The sequence below is a fragment of the Anser anser genome, assembly GCF_964211835.1.
Source record: "Anser anser genome assembly, chromosome: 1".
Classification (NCBI taxonomy): Eukaryota; Metazoa; Chordata; class Aves; order Anseriformes; family Anatidae; genus Anser; species Anser anser.
Genome location: NC_139720.1, coordinates 175,515,006 through 175,537,658, shown reverse-complemented (window position 1 = coordinate 175,537,658; position 22,653 = coordinate 175,515,006). Strand labels below are relative to the sequence as shown.

The following is a 22,653-nucleotide window of genomic DNA, read 5'->3' as shown; positions in this document are numbered from 1 at the left end:
CTCTATGTGATTAAAGAAGATATTGAATAATACTGGTCCCTGTACACATCCTTGAGTAATACCACTTGTTACTGGTTTCCACTTACATTAGGTTATTCCGCTAGATTTCTCAGATCCTTGTCTAGTCAAATTTTGAATATCTCTAAGGACAGAGATGCTCAGACTCCCTGGGCAACTTGTTTCGATATTGGATCACTCTTATTGTGAAAATTTCTGTTTTATATTTAGTTGAGATTTGTCTGCAAATCAGTCTGTTTGCCTCTTGTCTTTTTACTGTGCACCTCTGAGCAATGTCTGACTCTTCTCAACAACTACCCACTAGGTAGATGAAGGCAGTAAGTGTTGATTTATGTGCCACCTAAGAATCTGACTTTGTACTCTTTCTGCTGTAAATGGAAGGTCTTTAAAAATACCTATACTTAATAATCAAGTGCAGGCATACTTGGTCATTCCTTGGGTAACAAGACTAGAAGAAAATTTCATTCACAGCTCTCATAGACCAAAGGAAAATCTTCTATTACTCATATAAATTTAGGTTGTAAAGTCCTAAATAGATTTTCTTTTAACTCAGAATTCTTATAGCTTCTGCTTTTTCTTTCTTTTCTGTAACCCTCAGCTGCTTTCCCCAACTTTTTGGGACTTAAGGAATATAGGCAATCAAATACTAAATTAAAACTTGAGTCAGAAGCACAAACACATATTATAGCATAAACAAAATGTAAATTTTGAAGTATTTATTTCATTGCAGGAAAATGTAATATATCCAGAACTGATGCCTCTAAATCACAGTGTTTAGAACTGTATGAAATACAACCTTCATTTTTCTAATTATCCGCCTGCTGACCTATGGCTGACATGGCTATTTATTTCTATTGGAAATTGCCATGGGCACTGGAAGGGAACAAAGCAGTGATGTAGAGACAATCTACTGTACTCTCAGAACAAATTCAGAAATGCCTGCAATTGCAAGAAGTGTCAGTTTAGCTCAGCTGACTGCATTCTCCCATAATTCTGGATTAATAAAGGGTGCAACTTAGTGAGCCAAAGCAGCCAATTAGAATTCAGCACAAAACCACTGCTAAATTGTCAGTGTAGTACTGCACTGTGCTAAACTGAGCAAAACACTATGGTTGTTCTGCAAATGAGGCATTTTGCAGTTCACATTTATTGTTTATGAACAATGTTTTCTGACAGTCTTGGAAAAGCCTCCAAGATTTTTATAATGTCCTGCTTGTATATTCTTTCCTGTAATGGATAAAATGGCAAGGATATAAGCATCAGCAAATGCTTGTTGCTAAATGAGTATCAGTAGACATGGTCCTCTGAATATTATCACTGTACTTTGCAAATATAATTCATCCTAATAGTAAAATATTATCTAGCAGCAAGCAATACTGGGGCTGGAACACTACACACTAATCAGACTGCAGTGATTGTTCATACCAGCCAGAGCCTGCTTGTTCCACAGAAGAGTCAACAAATCTTTTATCATCACTTTGGCAATTCTGTTTTATGATTGCAATTATATGTACTAGGGACTAATGGAATTAATATAAATAAAAGCAATAAGTTTAAACGGATTTATGCAATATGAAGTTTAGTTACTCAGATGAATTAAATCAAACGTTAACCTGCTAATAGTACTGCCAGCTAAGAACAATAACATTGCTTTTGGTATTTTTTTGGCCACTTATTTTCCTAAGCACAGTCAATTAGCAAAACATACTAGTAAATCTATATGCATGACAACTTGTTACACACAATTTATTTTCTTTAAAGATTTGTGAACTTATCTGTGTCAGTAATCTTCATAACTTCAAGCTCCTCCATAATGTTGCATTCTCTAGTAAAGATATTGAGTACTATAGTACTTAGTGATATTTCATTATTTTGAGTGATTAATATAAATTAGGCATATATAAATTGCATTTATGTTGTCCTATGGTGGGTTAACCTTGGCTGGCTGCCAGGTGACCACTAAATTGCTCTCCCACTCCCTCTCCTCAGCAAGACAAGGGGATAAATTAAGATGAAATAGCTTGTGGCTTGAGATAAGGATGGAGAGATCATACACCAGCTGTTCCTGTTATGGGAAAAACAGACTAATAGAATCATAGAATATCCCAAGTTGGAAGGAACTGTGGTGGATTTACTCAGGTGGACATCTGAGCTCCACCACAACTGCTCTCTCACTCCCCCTCCTCAAAAAGAAGGAGGAGAAAATACAATGCAAAAGGCTCAAGGGTTGAGATGAGGACGGGGAGATCGCTCAACAGTTATCATGACGGGCAAAACAGACTCAATGTAGGAAGATGGTAAGATTTATTGCCTATTACTAACAAGTTAGAGAAGTGAGAAACAAAGGAAAGAGACCAAAACTGCCTTCCCCTACATCCGCCCTCTTCTACCTCCCTGCCCCTGCCAAGTGGCACAGGGGAATGGGAAAATGGGAGTTGCAGTCAGTCTATAGCACTTTGTCTCCGCCGCACCTTCTCAGTCACTCTCTGCCCCTGTTCCACATGGGGTCCCTCCCACGGGATGCCATCCTTCCCAAAGTGATCCTACATGGGCTTCCCATAGGCAGCAGCTCTTCAAGAACTGCTCCAACATGGGTCCGTACCACAGGGTCCATCTGTCAGGAGCAAATTGCTCCAGCACGGGTACACAATGGGTGGCAGCTCCCCCCAGACCCCCTGCTCCTGCATGGGCTCCTTTCCATGGGCTACAGGTCCGGCCCAGGGCATGCTCCTGCAGGGGTCCTCAACAGGCCACATCCACCTGCTTCACCGTGGTATCCTCCACAGGCTGCAGCATGGAGATCTGCTCCACTGTGGGACCCATGGGTTGCAGGGGGACAGCCTACTCCACCAGGGACCTCACCACAGGTCTCAGGGGACTTCTGCTCCAGTGCCTGAAGCACTTCTCCCCCTCCTTCTTTAGAGACCTTGAAGTCTGCAGGGCTGTTTCTCACTCCTCTCTCTCTCCCAGCTGCTGTTCCCCAGCAGTTTTTTTTTCTTCCCCTTTCTTAAATCTGCTGTCACAGAGGTGCAAACAACATCGCTTATTGGCTTGGCTTTGGCCAGTGGCAGGGCCCTTATCTAACTTGGGGCAGCTTCTGGATTCTTCTCGAAGAAAATACTCCTTTGCCACATAAACCCACTACACGAACCCACAAGAATCATCAAGTCCAACTCCTGGGTCACCAAAGGACCACCCAAAAATCAGACCATGTGTCCGAGAGCACTGTCCAAATGCTTCTTGAACTCCAGCAGGCTCAGTGCTGTGACCACTTCCCTGGGGAGCCTGTTCCAGTGCCTGACCATGCTCTCGGTGAAGAATTTTTTCCTGATATCCAGCTTGAACTACCCTAGTCGCTGCTTCAAGCCATTTCCTTGGGTCTTATCACTGGCCACCAGAAAGGACACTTGACTGGGGAAAGTTTAATTTTATTTATTGCCAAATAAAGTTGTGTAGTGAGAAAAAAATGTATAACTAAAAACATCCTCCCCACTTCCCCCTCCATCCTCCTTCTTCCTATGCTCAACTTCACGCTTTCACTCCTAACACCTCTACCTCCTCTGCCCCCCACCCCAAGATGCACAGGGAAGATTGGGAATTGGCCTTGCAGTCAGTCTGCAACACTTCATCTCTGATGCTCCTTCCTCCTCATGATTTTCCCCTGATCCATTATGGGGTCTCTCCCAGAAGACATAGTTGTTCATGAACTGGTCACAGTCCCTGCCAGGAGCCTGTTCCTGCATAGACTTTTCTTGGGCTGCAGCTTCCTTGATGTCATGCCCACCTGCATGTCCAGTGTGGGGTCCTTCATGGATGTAGTGTGCATATCTGCTCTGGCATTGTCCTTACTGGGCTGCTGGGGGACAGCCTGCTCCACCATGGTCTTCTCCAAGGGCTGCAGGGGAAGTTCTGCTCTGGATCATTTCATCCCCCTCCTTCTTTATTTCCCTTGGTGTCTATAGGGTTGTTTCTCACACATTTTTTTTCTTACTTCTCTATCACAGATGCTGCACAGCAATTTTTGCCCTTTCATAAATACGTTTCCCAAAGGCACCACCAGTGTTGCTGCTGGGCCCAGCCCTGCCCAGCAGTGGGGCCCTTGGAGCTGGCTGGAACCGTCTGTGTCTGGCACAGGACAGCCTCGTCTTTTCTTCAAAGACGTTGCCCTGCAGCCCTCACCACTACCAAAACCTTGCCACATAAATCCAATACATATTCTTAAGAGTGTTTTGGCAGGACTTACCCAGTGTGAGTTATGTAGGCTAACAGCAAACATGGGAACTTGGATAAAATACAGAGCAGATTACTTTTATTTTTTCTCTAGTGAAAAATGACTTTTATTTTTTCTCTTCCTCATGGACAAATAAATGAGGTTTGCTGCTTACCCAGGGATCATTTTATGAAGTTGTACAGATGCTGTCAAGGTTTGTCTGACCTTGTATGATTGTCCCCTGCTGCTGTTTCTTATGCGCACCAATGATAATACCAGTGGAGAACTGCATATTATCAGGCTTCGCTATATGGCTCTGGACGTGATGATTGAAGCCATAATGTACTAAGCTGTCTTTTCCTCAAGTCTGTCAGTGAGGGGAAAGGGGTTGAGGAGGAGTGGACAAATCCTGTGGCTGTGTGGCTGGTATCAGCAACAGGGTATTGTTTTCTATGACCATGGGACCTTCTTTGAGAACTGATGACTGCCTGGAAGTGAAAGGAGTCACCTAAGTGGGTAATTCTGCTATTAACCTACCAACCTTGTAAGAAGAACTTTAAACTATGAAACACGTACAGAATAATCAACAACCAGGTAAAGAGTTTGTGGACAGGGTTATCCTTGAAAGAGCATGGTGATTGAGGCAGGTTCCTGAGGACCAGAAGAATATAAATGTCACTCCTATCTTTAAAAAAGGCAAGGTCATAGAATAATAGAATATCCTGAGTTGGAAGGGACCCACAAGGATTTCACTCAGAGGGTGGTGGGGCACTGGAACAGGTTGCCCAGAGAGGTTGTGGATGCCCTATCCCTGGAGGCATTCAAGGCCAGGCTGGATGTGGCTCTGGGCAGACTACTCTAGTGGTTGGCAACCCTGCCAGAGTAGGGGGGTTGAAACTAGATGACCTTTAAGGTCCTTTTTAACCCAGGCCATTCTATGATTCTATGATCATCAAGTCCAACTCCTGGGTCACCAAAGGACCACCCAAAAAATCAGACCATGTTTCTGAGAGCACAAACATTTCTTGAACTCCAGCAGACTCAGTGCTGTGACTGCTTCCCTGGGGAGCCGGTTCCAGTGCCTGACCACCCTCTCGGTGAAAAAACTTTACCTGATATCCAGCCTGAACTGCCCCTGTCACAGCTTCAAGCCATTTCCTTGGGTCCTATCACTGGTCACAAGAGAGAAGAGACCAGTGCTTGCCCCTCCACTCCCCCTTGTGAGGAAGTTGTAGACTGCAATGAGGTCTTCCCTCAGTCTTCTCTCCTCCAGGCTGAATAATCCAAGTGACTTCAGCTGCTCCTCATAGGTCTTTACCTCCAGACCCTTCACCATCTTGGTAGCCCTCCTCAGGACACTCTCTAACACTTTAATATCTTTCTTATATTGTGGCACCCAAAACTGCACACGGTACTCAAGGTGAGGCCACACCAGTGCAGAGTAGAGCAGGACCATCACTTCCCTTGACCAGCTAGCAATGCCATTATTGATGCACCCCAGAGTATGGTTGGCCCTCCTGGCTACCAAGCCACACTTCTGGCTCATGTTCAGCTTGCTGTCGACCAAAAGCCCGAGACCCATTTCTGTGGGTCTGATCTCCAGCATCTCATCCCCCAGTCTGTATATAAAACCAGGTTTGCCCCTTCCCAGCTGCAGAATCCGTCACTTGCTCTTGTTAAACTTCATATTGTTGGTGATTGTCCAGCTCTCTAATTTGTCTAGATCTCTATGCAAAGCCTCACAACCCTCGATGGAGTCAACAGCTCTACCCAATTTAGTATCATCCATGAACTTGCTCAAAAAACCTTCAAGTCCAACATCCAAATCATTTATGAAAACATTGAAGAGGACTGGTCCTAAAATGGAGCCCTGGGGGACCCCGCTTGTGACAGTTCACTATCCCAATGTAACCCCATTTACAAGAGCCCTTTGAGCCCGACCCATAAACCAATTGTTCATCCGTCTCATTATGCTTTTATCTAGCTGCATTCTATTCATTTTTATTTATATATTTATTTTTTCCCAGAAATATACTGTGAGAGACAGTATCAGAAGCTTTACTGAAATCCAGAAAGATTATATCAACTGGCTTCTCTTGGTCAACTAGATGGGTCACCTTGTCATAAAAGGAAATTATGTTTGTTAAACATCACCTTCCCCTTATGAACTCATGTTGGCTGTTACCAACGCGTGCGTTGTCCTTCAGGTGTGTTTCAAGAACTCTCAGAATAATCTCCACAATTTTACCAGGCACTGAAGTGAGACTGACAGGCCTGTAATTGCCAGGATCTTCCTTCTTGCCCTTCTTGAAAACTGAGACCACATTTGCCAGCTTCCAGTCAACTGAGACCTCTCTAGATTCCCAAGACCATTGAAAAATAATTGAGAGAGGTCCCACAAGGACATCAGCCAGCTTTCTGAGTACCCTGGGATGAATCAGGCCCCATGGACTTATACGCATCCAACCAGAGCAGCAAATCCCTCACAAGTGCAGGGTTGGCTGGGAGTTTATCATTCCTGCAGTTACAGTCCTCCAACTCAGGACAGCTGGGATTCCAGAGCCCATCATCGGTGCTGAAGACAGAGTCAAAAAATGCATTAAATATCTCTGCTTTGTCTATCTATGTCTCTGTTTGTTAGGTGACCAACCTCATCAAATATCAGACCAATGTTTACTCTGGTCCTCTTTCCTGATAGCATACTTAAAAAACCCTTTTTCATTGTTCCCCACAATCTGCAGTACTACAGACTGGTCAGCCTCACTTTAATCCTGGGGTGGGTGGTGAAGCAACATATCAAGTAATCATAAAACATCCCTGGTGGTGGAAGCATTGAGAACAGTGAATGTTGTGTATTTTGACTGTAGTAAGGCTTTTGACACTATATAACATCCTCATCCTTAACTTCAACTGTTAAACTCTGGGTTAGGTAAGTGGACAGTGACCTGAACCACAAGATATCTTGTTGTGCTCAGATAGCTGTGATTAATGGCACAAAGTCCATAAGGAGTCTAGGTACTAGTAAAGTAATCCAAGGGTTGATAGTGGGTCCCTTACTGTTTAAGCTCTTCAGGTTTGCTGGTGATACAAATCTGGGAAGAGTGGCTGATACACTGTCATTCATAAGAATTTTGACAAGGGGGAAAAATGGGCCAACAGAAGTCTCATGGAGTTCAACAAAGTGAAACAGTTCTGCACCTAGCAAAAATTAACCCCACAACCCAGTATAGGCTGGGGGCCAATCAGATGGAATGTAGCTTTTCCAAGAATGACTTTGTGTTCCTGACAGGCCTGGCTGACCATGAGAAAACAATGTACCTTTGCAGTAAAAAAAAAAAAAAACAACAACAAATGCATCCTGGAGCTTCTTCCCTAGAGAACTGTCAGCAGGTCAAGGGACATGGTTCTTCCTCTCTACTCAGCACTGGTGAGGCCACATCTAGAGTACTGTGTCCTGTTCTGGGCTCGCCACTCTAAGAAAGGTTAATGGAGTAACCTTTCCATTAATAAGTTAATGGAGCGAGTCCAGTGAAGAGCCCAAAAGATTAAAGGACCAGAACATCTCTCATACATGAAAAGGCAGAGAGAGGTGGGATTGTTCAGCCTGGAGTAGTGAAGGCTCAGGGGGATCTTATCAATGTGCAGAAGTCAACTGTAGGAAATAGATAGGCATTCTTCTCAGCAGTGCTTAATGAAAGGACATGAGGCAATGAGCACAATCTGAAATGCAGAAAATTCTGTCTAAACATAAGAAAAAAAATTACTGTGAAAGTGACTGAACACTGGAACTGGCTACTCAAAAAGGCTGTGGAGTCCTTCTCTGTGGATGTGTTCAAACCCTGAATGGACATAGTCCTGGACAAACTAATTGATCTGACACACACTGAGCAGGAGGGTTACATTGAAGGTGAATTGCATTATTGTAACTTTTGCATTAGAAACTTCATTAACATAAATGCATCCTAGGACTCTCAATATCAGTCAAATGTTTGTTCATCCCTGTGAGATACCAATTCTGGAATGCTAAGCTCTTTTGGTGCATGCATAGCTCTGTTCTGATGTAAGAATAATCTCTTTTGAGGTATTGTTTAAAATGATGCACTCTTAGAAATGGGTGAATATAACAAGGTTCACTAGAATAAGAATCTAGGATAGAACAGACCTATCAAGAGACATTTTAATAAAAAAGACCTTAAAAACAGCAAAATGCACACTTTCAGTAACTGAATTTTGGCTCCTTTCTCCTGGTGGTGACACTGGTATAAATATGGAGAAAACATACTGAACATAATGACATTATTTCATATTATTATTTGAATAAGGGAGAACAGAAGGCTGCCAGTGCTGGCAGTGTTTGATCCTGCCTGTCGCTTACTTGGTTGTAAAATACAGAGGGTAGATTTGAAGAGCCTTCTAACTCTAGGTTGTATGACTTTTGTAAGCAGAACTTTTATCCTTTTGGCCTTTGGCCATGGCGCTTTTTGAAAAAAGTGAACTGCGGAAATTAGGAGTATAAACAACAACTCAGAAAGGAGTGTAAATATTGATGCAATACTTGGCACATGAAGGCAGTTCAGGGGCGTGGAATTTCTTTTTGTGAACTCTCACACAGTTCTTGTTCACACTGGCCTTTAAATAGGCATGTCTGCAACCTTTTCTCAAGACAAAATACTCCAGTAGGAAACTATCTTAGTGTAAGGGTGCAGTGGTTTTACTCAGGTGGGCGGCCAAGCTCCACCACAACCGCTCTCTCATTCCCCCTCCTCAAAGAGGAAGGGGGAGAAAATATGATGAAAAGGGCTCAAGGGTTGAGATAAGGACGAGGAGATCACGCAGTAATTATTATGATGGGTAAAACAGACTCAGCATAGGGAGATAGTAAGATTTATTGCCTATTACTAACAAGCTAGAGAAGCGAGAAACAAAGGAAAGAAACCAAAAGCACCTTCCCCCCCATCCACCCTCTTCCACCTCCTCCCCCCGAGCGGTTCAGGGGAACGGGGGAATGGGGGTTATGGTCAGTCTATAGTGCTTCTTCGCCGCCGCCGCTCCTTCTCAATCACTCTCGTCCCCTGTGCTGTGGGGTCCCTCCCATGGGATGCAGTCCTTGCTGAACTGATCCTGAGTGGGCTGCCCATAGGCAGCAGCTCTTCAAGAACTGCTCCAGATATGGGTCCATACCACGGGGTCCATCCCTCAGGAGCAAACTGCTCCAACCTGGGTCCCCCACAGGCAGCAGCTCCTGTCAGGTCACCTGCTCCTGCGTGGTCTCCTCTCCATGGGCTACAGGTCCGGCCTGGAATCTGCTCCGGCAGGGGTCTTCCACAGGCCGCAGTCTCTGTTGGTGCAGGTCCACCTGCTCTACCGTGGTCTCCTCCACGGGCTGCAGCGTGGAACCCTGCTCCACCGTGGTACTCCATGGGCGGCAGGGGGACAACCTGCTTCACCATGGTCCTCACCACAGGCCGCAGGGGACTTCTTCCCCGGCACCTGGAGCACCTCTCCCCCTCCTTCTTCACTGACCTTGGCGCCTGCAAGGCTGTTCCTCACTCCTCTCACTCTCCCAGCTGCTGTGTGTTGCAGTGTGTTTTTTTTTCTTTTTTTTTTTTTTTTTTTCCCTGTCTTAAATATGCTCTCACAGAGGCGCAAAACAACATCACTTATTGGCTCAGCTCTGGTCAGCAGTGGGACCCTTACCAAACATGGGACAGCTTCTAGATCCTTCTCACAGAAGCCACCCCTATGGCCTCCTGCTACCAAAACCTTGCCATGTAAACCCACTACAAAGGGCTAACAGGATCTGTCTAGATTTATCTTCTGAAGATTTCTTCACATTTTGATTATGAAAGCTTTAGTTCAGTAAATAATTTTGGAATATTTTTTAATATACTGCTTGGTGATATCAGCAGTGCCACTTTCAACTTATTCAGCCTTGGTTAATTTTAATAGCCCTAAATCAGAAACAGTTATGGTCTGTTTTTCCTGCCTATGCGTATTGGACTGTACCCTGGCAGCATTCACAGCCAAGTATAAAGGATAATGGTGTGTCAAGATGTAAGAAATATTCCAGGAAAATAATTTATGTTGGATCATTGACTTATCATTCAGTCACTGTGCATGTGTCCCTTATGGGAAACTAATTCTTTGGCTTAATTTCTCATTGTACTACCTTCATGTTCCTACATGAACTACAGTGTTTCTTCCTGGGAGACTGTTCCATTGAATATTTACAGAGATTTATGTTCACATTCTAAGATAAACTATAGAGTAAGAGTGGAGCAAATTAACTCCATGAATGTTCAAAGACAGTACAGTACAGATGATGAGAGTTATGGGATCTGTAATTATTTCAGGCAGTTAATGCAGTTCTTTGGTTCCTTGAGAGCTTCCAAAACTCCATCAACAGCATCCAACCGCAAGTCAAATAATCATTTGGTTTGCTTACATATATATATGAAATAATCAATTTAATTATTTTCTGTTGCCCTTTATGACAACAAAACAACATGAAGTCCTTTCCAACAGTGGGAGAAAGGCATGTCACAGATCAAGGAAAGAAATAATCATATATGGAAGAAAACAGTGTAAGTAGAAGAGGTTAAAAGAATACAGTAATTGATAAATGCAGCAGGATGATAATGAGTACAACAGAAGGAAGTATCCATCCTCTTATCAGTCATAAGGAGAAACAGAAAAAAATTGATTTTATAGGACAGTGTTAGAGTATTCCACTGAAGATGTTCCTCACCAACTGAGAATGAAGATGAAATACCTGATAACACATTCTGTATTATTCATCTAATTTCCTCTTGTATTACAAACACATAGGCATTGAAAGGTACACACACCCACATGTATCTATATTTAAATACATATATTTTCACACAGAGGGATACAAGCACACACTAACAGCTACTTTCAAGCAAGCAAATGGGAATATATTATGAAATTTTAGTGGTAATTTGATGTCTAACTGCCTTAGACTCCTTTGAATAAAATCACATCTAGTATTATTTTGTTTGCAAAATATAAAATAATTGTCATGTCTCTCTGTGTAAAGCTGTAGGACAATTTTATCATTATTTTGTTTTTATCCCACAGAAAAGTTATTCTGAATATATTTAAGCAATAAAAAGTTGTCTGCAATTCACTGGTCCACAGAACTCCAAAATCTTTTCTATAAGAAATTCATCAAATGAAAGTTAGTTTCTAAAGGCAACAGTTAATATTTTTTTTCCTATATTGTGTTAAATGTCATTACTTTAAATGAAAACTCATGTATTACTTCTGAAAGGTAAAACATAATGAATATGAGTCAATTGAAAACACAGAGAGTTGGAAGTTATTTTTACATTGACACGGGATGGAATATCTGAGATGAGAATATGCTTTTTTACTATTTATGACTTACTGCATGAGAACAGCTTTTGCAGACAGTGTTTCTTGTTTGTTATAATTTGTGAGCAGCCTGACAAGACAGAATGTTCCAAGGATTGGGGGATGGGCTTAATCATAAATCTCAAAAACTCTGGAAGAGGTTGCCCTGACAGGTTGTGTAGTCTCCTTGGAAACATTTAAAGCCTGACTCAACACCTCAACACAGTCCTGTGCAAGCCTAGGTGTCCCTGCTTCAGCATGGGGTGTCATGTTAAAGGGGACTTTTTAACATCAAACATTTGCCTGTTTCAGAGTCCTGATAAAGGCTTTTACTGAGACAGTTTTGGATAAGGTATTCCTAACCAAAAGGTGAAGGCACAGAATTTACCAAGAAGGCATCCCTGTCTTGGTGGAGGAGAAGGGGCACAGACTGTCGACTGTCTCTTCTAGGTCTCCAGTTCTATCTTTGCAACCCCTGCTCTTCTTTTTTTTTCCTAAGTATAACACATCCTCATAACAGTAACTCCTAACACTAACTTTCTACGCTTTCCTCTTTTCCTTTATATTCTAACCATATTTGTTCCCCCACAGTCCACCCCCACCCTCCTGGAGTGATGTTTAGCATGATTTGGGTGAAGAGGTGAGTACTGTAGTAATTTACGTTTACCATGTACTTCATTAAGCTCATTATCATATTCAGGGATGTGAACTTCAATATTAGTTTTAAACATTTTGAAGCAAAATGTTTGACTATGGGCACCATGGCCTTCAAGATTCTGTTGTGGCACAAAAACAGGGCCAGCCAGCCACCTCAAGAGTCCCTCCTTCAGCAACCGTTTGTACCAAACTTGTGGACTTCCATCCACAAACTTTGTGTAAGAGATAAGCAGGAGCAAGCTGCTCAACTCCCCTTTCCCAAGGCTGGTGCTTATCAGTTTTCAGTGACACTAACTAGTCTGACTATTCTCCACATGGGGTTGGACAAGATAACCTCCAGAGGTCCCTCCCAACCTAAACCATTTTGTGATTCTGTGGTTCTAGTCAGCTATTCTTTTTCAGCTGGATTCTGTGCAGTTAAATGACAGCAGATTCATAGAATTTGCTGTTTATATTGTAAGTTTCTCTTTCACATTTGCTCTGCAGCCGCTGTTATAAGGATCCTTAAAATCAGGTTGTGTAGGCTGTATGATGCAAAAGAACATTTTACAGCTGAATGTTGTAAAGACTGCTTTTATCTGACGGGATTGTGAATTCCTGCCTCACTGAGCTGATAGTTATCAATGATAGTAGTGAGTGCACAGTATCCATCACATAAATAAGTGTTCAGCACTTACTCGAAATATGAACATTGTTACTACCGAATAACTCAAACAAGTGTTTGACATGACATTTCACACAAAAGAAAAATCTTTTTACATAGTAACACTAAGTCATCCATATGTTCTGGAAGACATTTTAATTTTATTATCAAAGTCTGCTGGTCTTTCAGTACTTTCTTGAATATACTGAATATATATTGAATATTTAGTGTGCAATACTGTATGGGATTTCCTAATTTTGCATGCACATGTATGAAACCAGCGTGAGATGGTCACCATGGCTTATGTGTCCCTCCATTCTCAAATGGCAAGGTGCAGACATCTCAAAACAAGAATTAACATTTAACTTGTCTTATGTGACCACCTTAGGAAGCAATGAACTGTGCTCTAGAGGGGGTTTATATCCATTAATGGAAAGGGATAAAAAGTTATAACCTTCAAACATCTACAGTAAGGACAGGTGAATCCCACAACTTATTTCCAAAACCGGGTGATTTGAAAAACCAATTCTTAACAGTATTCTGTGTGATTTAGAAATAGTAGCAATTTGGTCTTGAAATCTTTTACTTCTGGTCAAATGAAAAAGCTTGTGTGAGAAGCCTTTAAAAAGTTTTTTAATTTAATTTAATTTTATTTTATTTTTTAGCAAAGAAATTAATATTGAGTGATTGGACAGATGTAACAAATATACATACTTGTTATCTTGAAAAACAAAAACAGAATTTTAATTGAAAAAAATAACAATTTTTAGAATGCATGTAAAGGAAAGATGTGTTCATAGTAATAAATTAACAGCCTTTGTAATTCCTTGCCAAAAGACGTAAGGGTTTCAAGAACCTAGAATATTAATTGAAACTTCTTTCACTCAGCTAAAATGGGATCAGGCAGACAGCAAGCATGTACGTTATTTTTTGTGATTTAACTAAGAAAGACTGTTTGATATATTTTCGTTTAAGATAAATAATTAAAATGATTGATTCCTTGCAGGCCACAGGTTCTACTGATATGAGTGTTGTTTCAAAGGACTATGTTTCTAAGTTTAAATCCAAAGGCTATTTGGTCAAGATTCAAGTTAGTGAGGTTTCTACCTGTATTTTTACAGATATATATATATAGATGCATTTGTGCATACAGTTTGCAGAGTTTTCATTTTCTATCATTTTTTGGAGACAGGGAACATTTTGTATAATAGGAGGCGAAGATTATTCACTGTAATTTGTCTTATGCAGTGGGAAATGTTTTGCAAGACAAGAAGAATTTTAGAGTTCCTAGGACAGAAATACATTTCTTTTATTTGTCCTTATGTCAACCTGTCTCTCCCTTTTTTTTTTTTTTTTTTTCTTTTAATCTCTTGTTCAGTATCAGAAAAAAAGAACTGGACAATTCAGCAAGGCATAACACAGCTGAATACCTCCAGGGGCAAGAAGGAGCAGCAGCACTGATGAGGTCTTAGAGCGAGCATCTTTAGAATCATTAGTTATAAAACCTAAACATTAAAGCACTATTCTGAGAAACTGCAACTGATTTGTCTTCAACGCAAGAATTTTCATTATCACTTTCCTAGCTCTGTAGCTGTCAAGATTACCTCTATCACACCAAGACAACATTCTCAAGTCCAAACTCTTTCCTTTACTGCATGAGGTGTTTCAAACATTTCTGATCTCTATGGAATTAAACTTTATATCCATATTCATCTGTGATTTTGCTTATAGACACATAAACCTGACACCTTTATTTTGTAAGCGCTGTTTTAAGAGGGTCATATGTAGTATCTTGATGGCTGAAAAGAAAATATGACTTCCATTGAAGTCGATGAAGAGAATTTTGCATTCTTACCTATTTTTTTTTGGTCTTATCCAAGAAAAAAAAAATGAGGGAGGCAAATAAAATCCATATTTATTTACAGGAAAAGTTCTTATTTATATTTTAGAGAAGCCAGGAAAAAAAAGGAGAAGGAGAAGGAGAAGGAGAAGGAGAAGGAGAAGGAGAAGGAGAAGGAGAAGGAGAAGGAGAAGGAGAAGGAGAAGGAGAAGGAGAAGGAGAAGGAGAAAGAAGGAGAAGGAGAAGGAGAAGGAGAAGGAGAAGGAGAAGGAGAAGGAGAAGGAGAAGGAAAAGAGGAAGGGGAAGGGAAGGGAAGGGAAGGGAAGGGAAGGGAAGGGAAGGGAAGGGAAGGGAAGGGAAGGGAAGGGAAGGGAAGGGAAGGGAAGGGAAGGGAAGGGAAGGGAAGGGAAGGGAAGGGAAGGGAAGGGAAGGGAAGGGAAGGGAAGGGAAGGGAAGGGAAGGGAAGGGAAGGGAAGGGAAGGGAAGGGAAGGGAAGGGAAGGGAAGGGAAGGGAAGGGAAGGGAAGGGAAGGGAGAGCTTACAAACTAGAACTGGACAAGTTTGTGACAAAGCATCTCATTAAATATTTATGAAAATACAATAACTTGGTAACTGAAATATTTAAGAAAATATTTCAAAATAAAAATCTTTTTTATCATTCCCCAGATTAATGCTTTCTATTTTTAGCTGAAATATATCACTGTTACTTTAATTTTCATTTTGAAATATTTGATTTCCATTATTCATTTTAAAAATGTTAATTTTGATGTTTTTGCAATTAGATATTTTGATTTAAATATTTCATAAGCTACTTAGAAAAATAATAAAACCAAAGATTAATAGGAAAGTATATTTTTTTGACTCTCAAGTGCATTCTAGTATAAAATAAGTTACTCTCAATATGAACCCTAACTACTTCTCCCCCAGTACTTAGGAACTAGAGTTAAATTAAATTAAAAATCCACTTAGTTAAACAACATCCTGAGGACCATTGGTTTACTGAGAACTGTAGATGAGTAAAAACTGCCTTGAAAAAAATGAGGGCTTTCCTACTGCTTACTGTAAATGGTTCAAAAATCAGGAGACTGAATGATGGGTATAGAGAACACAGGAGCATGGTAAGCATCCAAAACACTTGAGAGATCAAACAAAACCATAAGATAATGTATCTTTAGCAATTCTAAAGCTACTTTTGATAGACTCAGTTTTAGGAACACATTCATTATCATGCATGATCAAAAGTAAAGTCATCACGAGATTTAATATACACATATAAGAAAACAGTTGGCTTAGTGTATGGAAAAAAGCAATCTGAATTTCTGGATTTCATCTATAAATTTCTAGCTTTCATAGTTTCATGCAAACTTGGTCAGAGATGGTTTTCAGATACTTATTCTGTGTTAAGTAATTCTGTCAATTAAGGTGACAGTAAAAGATTAATTATTTGTGTTGATTTTCTTTTTATTTTGTACAGTACAGCCAGAATAAGTTAATTTGTAGAATATATTGTCCTTTCCTTTGCTTACAGGGCTGGAGTAGAGACTGGATGTAATGATTTCATTCGACTATAATACTTGAACTACTTTATGCTCCTCTGCTTGCTACAGCTCTTGGCTTGTATGATTCCTTTCAGAATTTTGTGGCAGTTTGACTTTGAACGTGGATGAGAAGTCATACTTATTTTCACTGCAACAATCTGCCACAGCATTTTGCATGTGTTTTTCTTCCTCCAACTACTCAGCTTTCATGTTTTTCTCCCCACAAAAAGAATGCCTTTGAAAATAACTGGCAGTTTACAGTCCTGAAATTCAGTGTTTCAGTTCAGGGTATTTAAGCTGGTTGTATTTCAGCATATTCTCTTTTACGCTTACAAATACTACCCAGCTCTAAATATAAGCTGTATCAGTCAGTGAGTTCCATTTTCAGGAGAAAAAAAATTAAGACAGTACTCCAGGTGGGGTATCATGAGAACAGAGGAGATGGGGAAAATAAACTCCCTCTACCTGCTGGCAACGCAGCCCAGGATATGACTGACTTTCTTGGCTGCAAGTATATATTGATGGCTCGTGTTCAGTACTTTTTGGTGCACCAGTACCCCCCAAATCCTTCTCTGCAGGGCTGCTGTCTATCCACTCATTGTCCAGCCCATAGTTGTGCATAGACAGAACCCTGTTTTGTATTTGGAATTGCCCTGGCCCAGGTGCAGCACCTTGCACTTGGCCTTGTTGAACTTTGTGACATTTGTATGGGCCCACCTCTCGACTGTCAAGGTCCCTCTGAAACATGTGAATGTTTTTGTTGCAAAACTAAAAGGAAAACAAAGACAAATCAGATATGTAAGCCATCAGTTTCAGTTCCAGCACAGCTAATTTTGAAGGCCTGTTCCTTTTTTTTTTTTTTTTCCCCAACTAAATTCTGGAAATATTAACATGAGTAGGGGTATGACCCTAATTTCCAAAGTCTTTCATTTGTTTTATGAAGTTGTGTCTATGTAAGTGGAACTAGATGGTGATGACAGCTGTGAAATATTATCAGTCATCTGATCCGTCAAGTGTACAGTCAGGAAAAGAAGAGAAAATACATATTCTCAAGTAGCAGGGTACATGAAATACAGTTTGATGCGACCCATGACATTGAAACCATAGAAGGATTGATGTAAAAATATGTTTTCCCCATGCATTAATAACAATCCTTAACAACCCAATCCAGAATTTTAAAGATTAATCATCCCACATTAAAATGGCAAGAGCTTTAATTTCATTCTCACTTTACTCTTGGAGTTCAAAAATGCCATAGTGTCTACAAAGACAAATTATATATGCAGTATAGACTATATCTCACTTTTCTTCCACATATCGCAATTAAAGTTGACTTAAACCAAAAAATGCAAACAGGGAGATATTAAATTAGGCAAAAAATGTAGTGAAATAAAAATAAAGGAGAAGTTATCTCATACAATATGAAAATCATTTTGGACATCAAAATTTTATGGTTTTTTTGTTGTTGTGTGTTGCTGTTTTTTTTAGGAAAAAAAAAATCATTGGTAATTTACATTTGGATTTGTCTAAGAGTTTTAAAGATACAGAATCTTATTAAATTTGGATGTGCCCTTAAAAGATATGGACTAAAAATATAATTATTTTTTCATGGTTAAAATGCATGAACTTTAGATTTATTATGATTTAATTATAGACAGTAACAGTTAGATTCCACTTCTAGTTACCTGAACCACTTGCTTCAAATGCTGGATTTTAGTTTATTCTCATTTGCCTCTCTCAAGAGCTCTCAGTTAATAAATAAATAAATAAATTAACAAATAACTTATTTCAAGAGTCTTTGGCTCCACCTTGTGTTCATTGTGTTTTCCTAGAGAATCTAATGCATAAAAAAGAGACAGAAATATGTGGAATTAAATTTAATACTTAAACTTGGAAGTTTTACCTGTGATGTTGGATTTGACCTCATCTTCCATTAAAGAGTGATGAAGCTCAGAAGCTCAAGTATTTTCCATTTCTTTAATAATTATAATATTGAAAGTACAATAACATTTCAAATGGAGAGATCCATGGTGGACTACAAAGAAATATGTTCTCTATGTACTTGTAAAGACATTGTTTATTGGAATAAAACTAAAAGTTATATAAAGGACTCCTGCAGTTGTTCTGGAATTTCACAGTAACTCAGGAAAAGTAACATGCAGCAAATGGCAATGACCAATGTTCATACACTGTAAATTCTGACTAAACTCTGGAAGAATAACCAGATTCTGTGAGCACCATTTCAGATTCAGCTTGTTCCAACCTGAAGTCATAGTTATGAAAATTAACCTCATTCTTTCAAGTTCTACTGTACCTGTTTCAGATTGTTTCTCCAATAAAGGCCTCCATAATCCTATGAATGAGATGCGTCTGGCCTAAAGTTGGGTAGATGCCTCTTAAATGAAGCTGCATGCGTAATCTCAGTTCCTGCCTCCTGTCTTTTTTTGCCTTTCTGCTCCTCTTCAGACTTAAGGTTCTTTACCGAGAGGGTTTTTGTGCACTGGAACAAGCTCCCCAGGGATGTAGTCATGGCACCAAGCCTGTCAGAGTTTAAGAAGCATTTGGACTGTGCTCTTAGTCATATGGTCAGAATTTTGGGGTAGACCTGTGTGGTGCCAGGAGTTGGACTCCATGATCCTTGTGGGTCCCTTCCAACTCGGGATATTCTATGATTCTATGATTATGCAAACATTCATGTGTGATTCAAGTTTAACTGTTCATGTCTGATTCAAGTTTAACTGTTGAAGCAGGAAGTGATGTGTGTAATGAATGGGAATTTTCTTTCCTGATGTGATCAAAATTTTGTAAGGTCATCTACCTAAAATGACTCAGTGTTTGCCTCTTTCCTTTTATGTACCCACAGTGATATAGAGACTATATTTTCATTTTTACACAGTTGGGAGTGAGTATTAAACTTTGCTGCTTTATGTCTATTCATAAAGGTGGAGATACTGAATGCTTTCTTTGCTTCAGTTTTTGCTTCAAGGACTCCCCCCCAGGACTCCTGGACCCTGGAGGGAGAAGAAAGGGTCTGGGAAATGGAGGGCTCCCCCCTGGTTGATGAGAGAGTGGTTCGGGAGCGTCTGAGTGGGCTCAATGCACACAAATCCATGGGCCCCGATGGGATGCATCCACGTGTGCTAAGGGAGTTAGCAGAGGTGAACACCGAACCACTCTCTATCATCTTTGAAAGGTCCTGAAGAACAGGAGAGGTGCCTGAAGACTGGAGGATAGCCAATGTCATTCCAGTCTTCAAGAAGGGCAAGAAGGAGGATCCGGGAAACTACAAGCCAGTCTCACCTCTGTCCCTGGAAAGGTGCTGGAACAGCTTGTTCTGGATGCCATCTCCAAGCAATTGGAAGAGAAGAATGTTATGAGGAGTAGTCAGCATGGATTCACCAAGGGGAAGTCGTGCTCGACCAACCTCGTTACCTTCTATGATGGCATCACCAGCAGGGTAGATGGGGACAGATCAGTGGATGTCATCTACCTTGACTTTAGCAAGGCTTTTGATACTGTCTCCCATGACACCCTGCTAGCAAAGCTGAGAAAGCGTGGGGTAGACGAGTGGACAGTAAGGTGTGTTGAGAACTGGCTGACTGGCCGAGCTCAGCAGGTGGTGATCGGTGGTGCAGAGTCCAGCTGGAGACCTGTGACTAGCAGTGTTCCCCAGGGGTCAGTGCTGGGTCCAGTCTTGTTCAACATCTTCATCGACGACCTTGATGAGGAAATAGTGTCCACCCTCAGCAAGTACACTGACGACACAAAGCTGGGAGGAGCGGCTGACACGCCAGAAGGCTGTGCTGCCATTCAGCGAGACCTGGACCGGCTGGAGAGATGGGCAGGAAGAAACCAAATGAGGTTTAATAAGAGCAAGTATAGAGTCCTGCACTTGGGAAGGAACAACTGAACATATCAGTACAGGTTGGGGGGTGACCTGCTGGAGAGGAGCTCTGAGGAGAAGGACCTGGGGGTCCTGGTGGACGACAGGTTGACCGTGAGCCAGCAGTGTGCCCTCGTGGCCAAGAGGGCCAATGGGATCCTGGCGTGCACTAAAAGGAACGTGGCCAGCAGGTCAAGGGAGGCGATCCTTCCCCTCTGCTCTGCCATGGTCAGGCCTCACCTGGAGTACTGTGTCCAGTTCTGGGCTCCCCGGTACAAAAAAGACAGGGATCTCCTGGAAAGAGTCCAGCAGAGGGCCACAAAGATGATATGGGGCCTGGAGCATCTTCCCTATGAAGAAAGGCTGAGAGACCTGGGTCTGTTCAGCCTGGAGAAGACTGAGAGGGGATCTTATCAATGTTTATAAATAACTTAAATGTGGGAGACAGTGGGATTTGGCCAACCTCTTTTCAGTGGTTTGTGGGGACAGGACAAGGGGTAATGGCCACAAAACGGAGCACAGGAAGTTCCACACCAACATGCGAAGGAACTTCTTCACAGTGAGGGTGACAGAGCACTGGAACAGGCTGCCCAGGGAGGTTGTGGAGTCTCCTTCTCTGGAGATATTCAAGGCTTGTCTGGACACCTACCTGGGCAGCCGGCTCTAGGGAACTTGCTTTGGCAGGGGGGTTGGACCCGACGATCTCTTGAGGTCCCTTCCAACCCCTACAATTCTGTGATTCTGTGATTCTGTCATCTTGTGGTGCACATCAGATCATTCACATGTCTTCAATGAACAGAAATATAAGATAAGTCTGGGATTTTGGCAAGCTCTTTCATGAAACTGTCAAATGGGTGATTTCTGGAGCCTCTAGAGCCTCTGGAGCCTCTACTAGATTAAGTAGGTGCTTCAGCATAGCCAGCAGCCACCTCAGGAATCAGGAGCCTTTGAGTTCTTCAACTTGCCCAGTGTATTGGAAGAATAATAATTTCCAGAGATCCAGAGAATTAATAACAAAAAGGAAAGGTATAATTTACATCGTAAATATCTCCACAATAAATAAAATAATCAATTTTATATTTCCATTTAAATATTTCTTTTTTCTTCTGCTAAAGACTTTTTTTTTTTTTTTCCCTGCCCTGTTTTTCTTCTTTGTCTCTTATACTTCTTTCTGTGGGATTTTTTTTTTCTTGAATGAGAGGTGGTATGTCAATATTAACTCTTCTTACTAACAAAATTTAAAATATCAGGTTTGTTTTTATGATTTGTATATACATCTGTATGTCTTGTCTAGCTGTTTTGTCTGTCTGTCTGCTTGTGTGTTTGTTTGTTTTTAAATTTAAATGTAGAGAATGTTGTGATCACTGTAGAAAAGGATTTGCCAATCTGAACTTTGATCAGAATCTGTCAGAAATTTTTATCGGAAAGATCACACTTTTTTTTCCTCTCTCTCTTTTTTTTTTTTTTCTTTTTCCCTAGTTACAGATTCACAGATTCACAGATTTCTCTAGGTTGGAAGAGACCTCAAGATCATCGAGTCCAACCTCCGACCTAACACTAAGTACTCCACTAAACCATATCCCTAAGCTCTACATCTAAACGTCTTTTAAAGACCTCCAGGGATGGTGACTCCACCACCTCCCTGGGCAGCCCGTTCCAATGCTTAATAACCCTTTCGGTAAAGAAGTACTTCCTAACATCCAACCTAAAACTCCCCTGTCGCAACTTTAGCCCATTCCCCCTCGTCCTGTCACTAGGCACGTGGGAGAATAGACCAACCCCCACCTCTCTACAGCCTCCTTTCAGGTAACTGTAGAGAGCGATGAGGTCGCCCCTGAGCCTCCTCTTCTCCAGGCTGAACAAGCCCAGCTCCCTCAGCCGCTCCTCGTAAGACTTGTTCTCCAGACCCCTCACCAGCTTGGTCGCCCTTCTCTGGACTCGCTCGAGCACGTCCATGTCCTTCCTGTAGCGAGGGGCCCAGAACTGAACACAGTACTCGAGGTGCGGCCTCACCAGAGCCGAGTACAGGGGCACAATCACTTCCCTCGACCTGCTGGCCACACTGCTTCTTATACAGGCCAGGATGCCGTTGGCCTTCTTGGCCACCTGAGCACACTGCTGGCTCATATTCAGCCGACTATCCACCAATACTCCCAGGTCCTTCTCGGCCAGGCAGCTTTCCAGCCACTCATCTCCCAGCCTGTAGCTCTGCTTGGGGTTGTTGCAGCCCAGGTGCAGGACCCGGCACTTGGCCTTGTTGAACTTCAACAGTTAAGAAAGTTAAGTTAGTTAAGAAAGGGTTGTTCAAGACATTGGCTTCTCTCTCATTTTGTAGTTAAGTCCAAAACAGAATCAAGATTAATTTTTCTAAATCACAATACTACACTGGAATTATTGTGTGAGATCATTTGTATCTCAGTTGAGACAGGTACTTCTCTCAAAGATGCCACCTATTGAGATTGAAAAAAACATAGCCCAGGGTCCTGT

General features: G+C 41.4%; 1 long non-coding RNA gene across 1 annotated transcript in view; it reads left to right on the top strand.

The window, feature by feature from the left end:
• LOC310883705 overlaps positions 1–15,027 on the top strand; it is a 64,088-nt gene extending 49,061 nt beyond the window's left edge. Inside the window, exons 2-3 of the long non-coding RNA XR_014573674.1 lie at positions 12,197–12,245; positions 14,284–15,027. This is a non-coding gene — a long non-coding RNA (uncharacterized lncRNA). The remainder of the gene's footprint in view (positions 1–12,196; positions 12,246–14,283) is intronic.
• Positions 15,028–22,653: the final 7,626 nt, after the last annotated feature.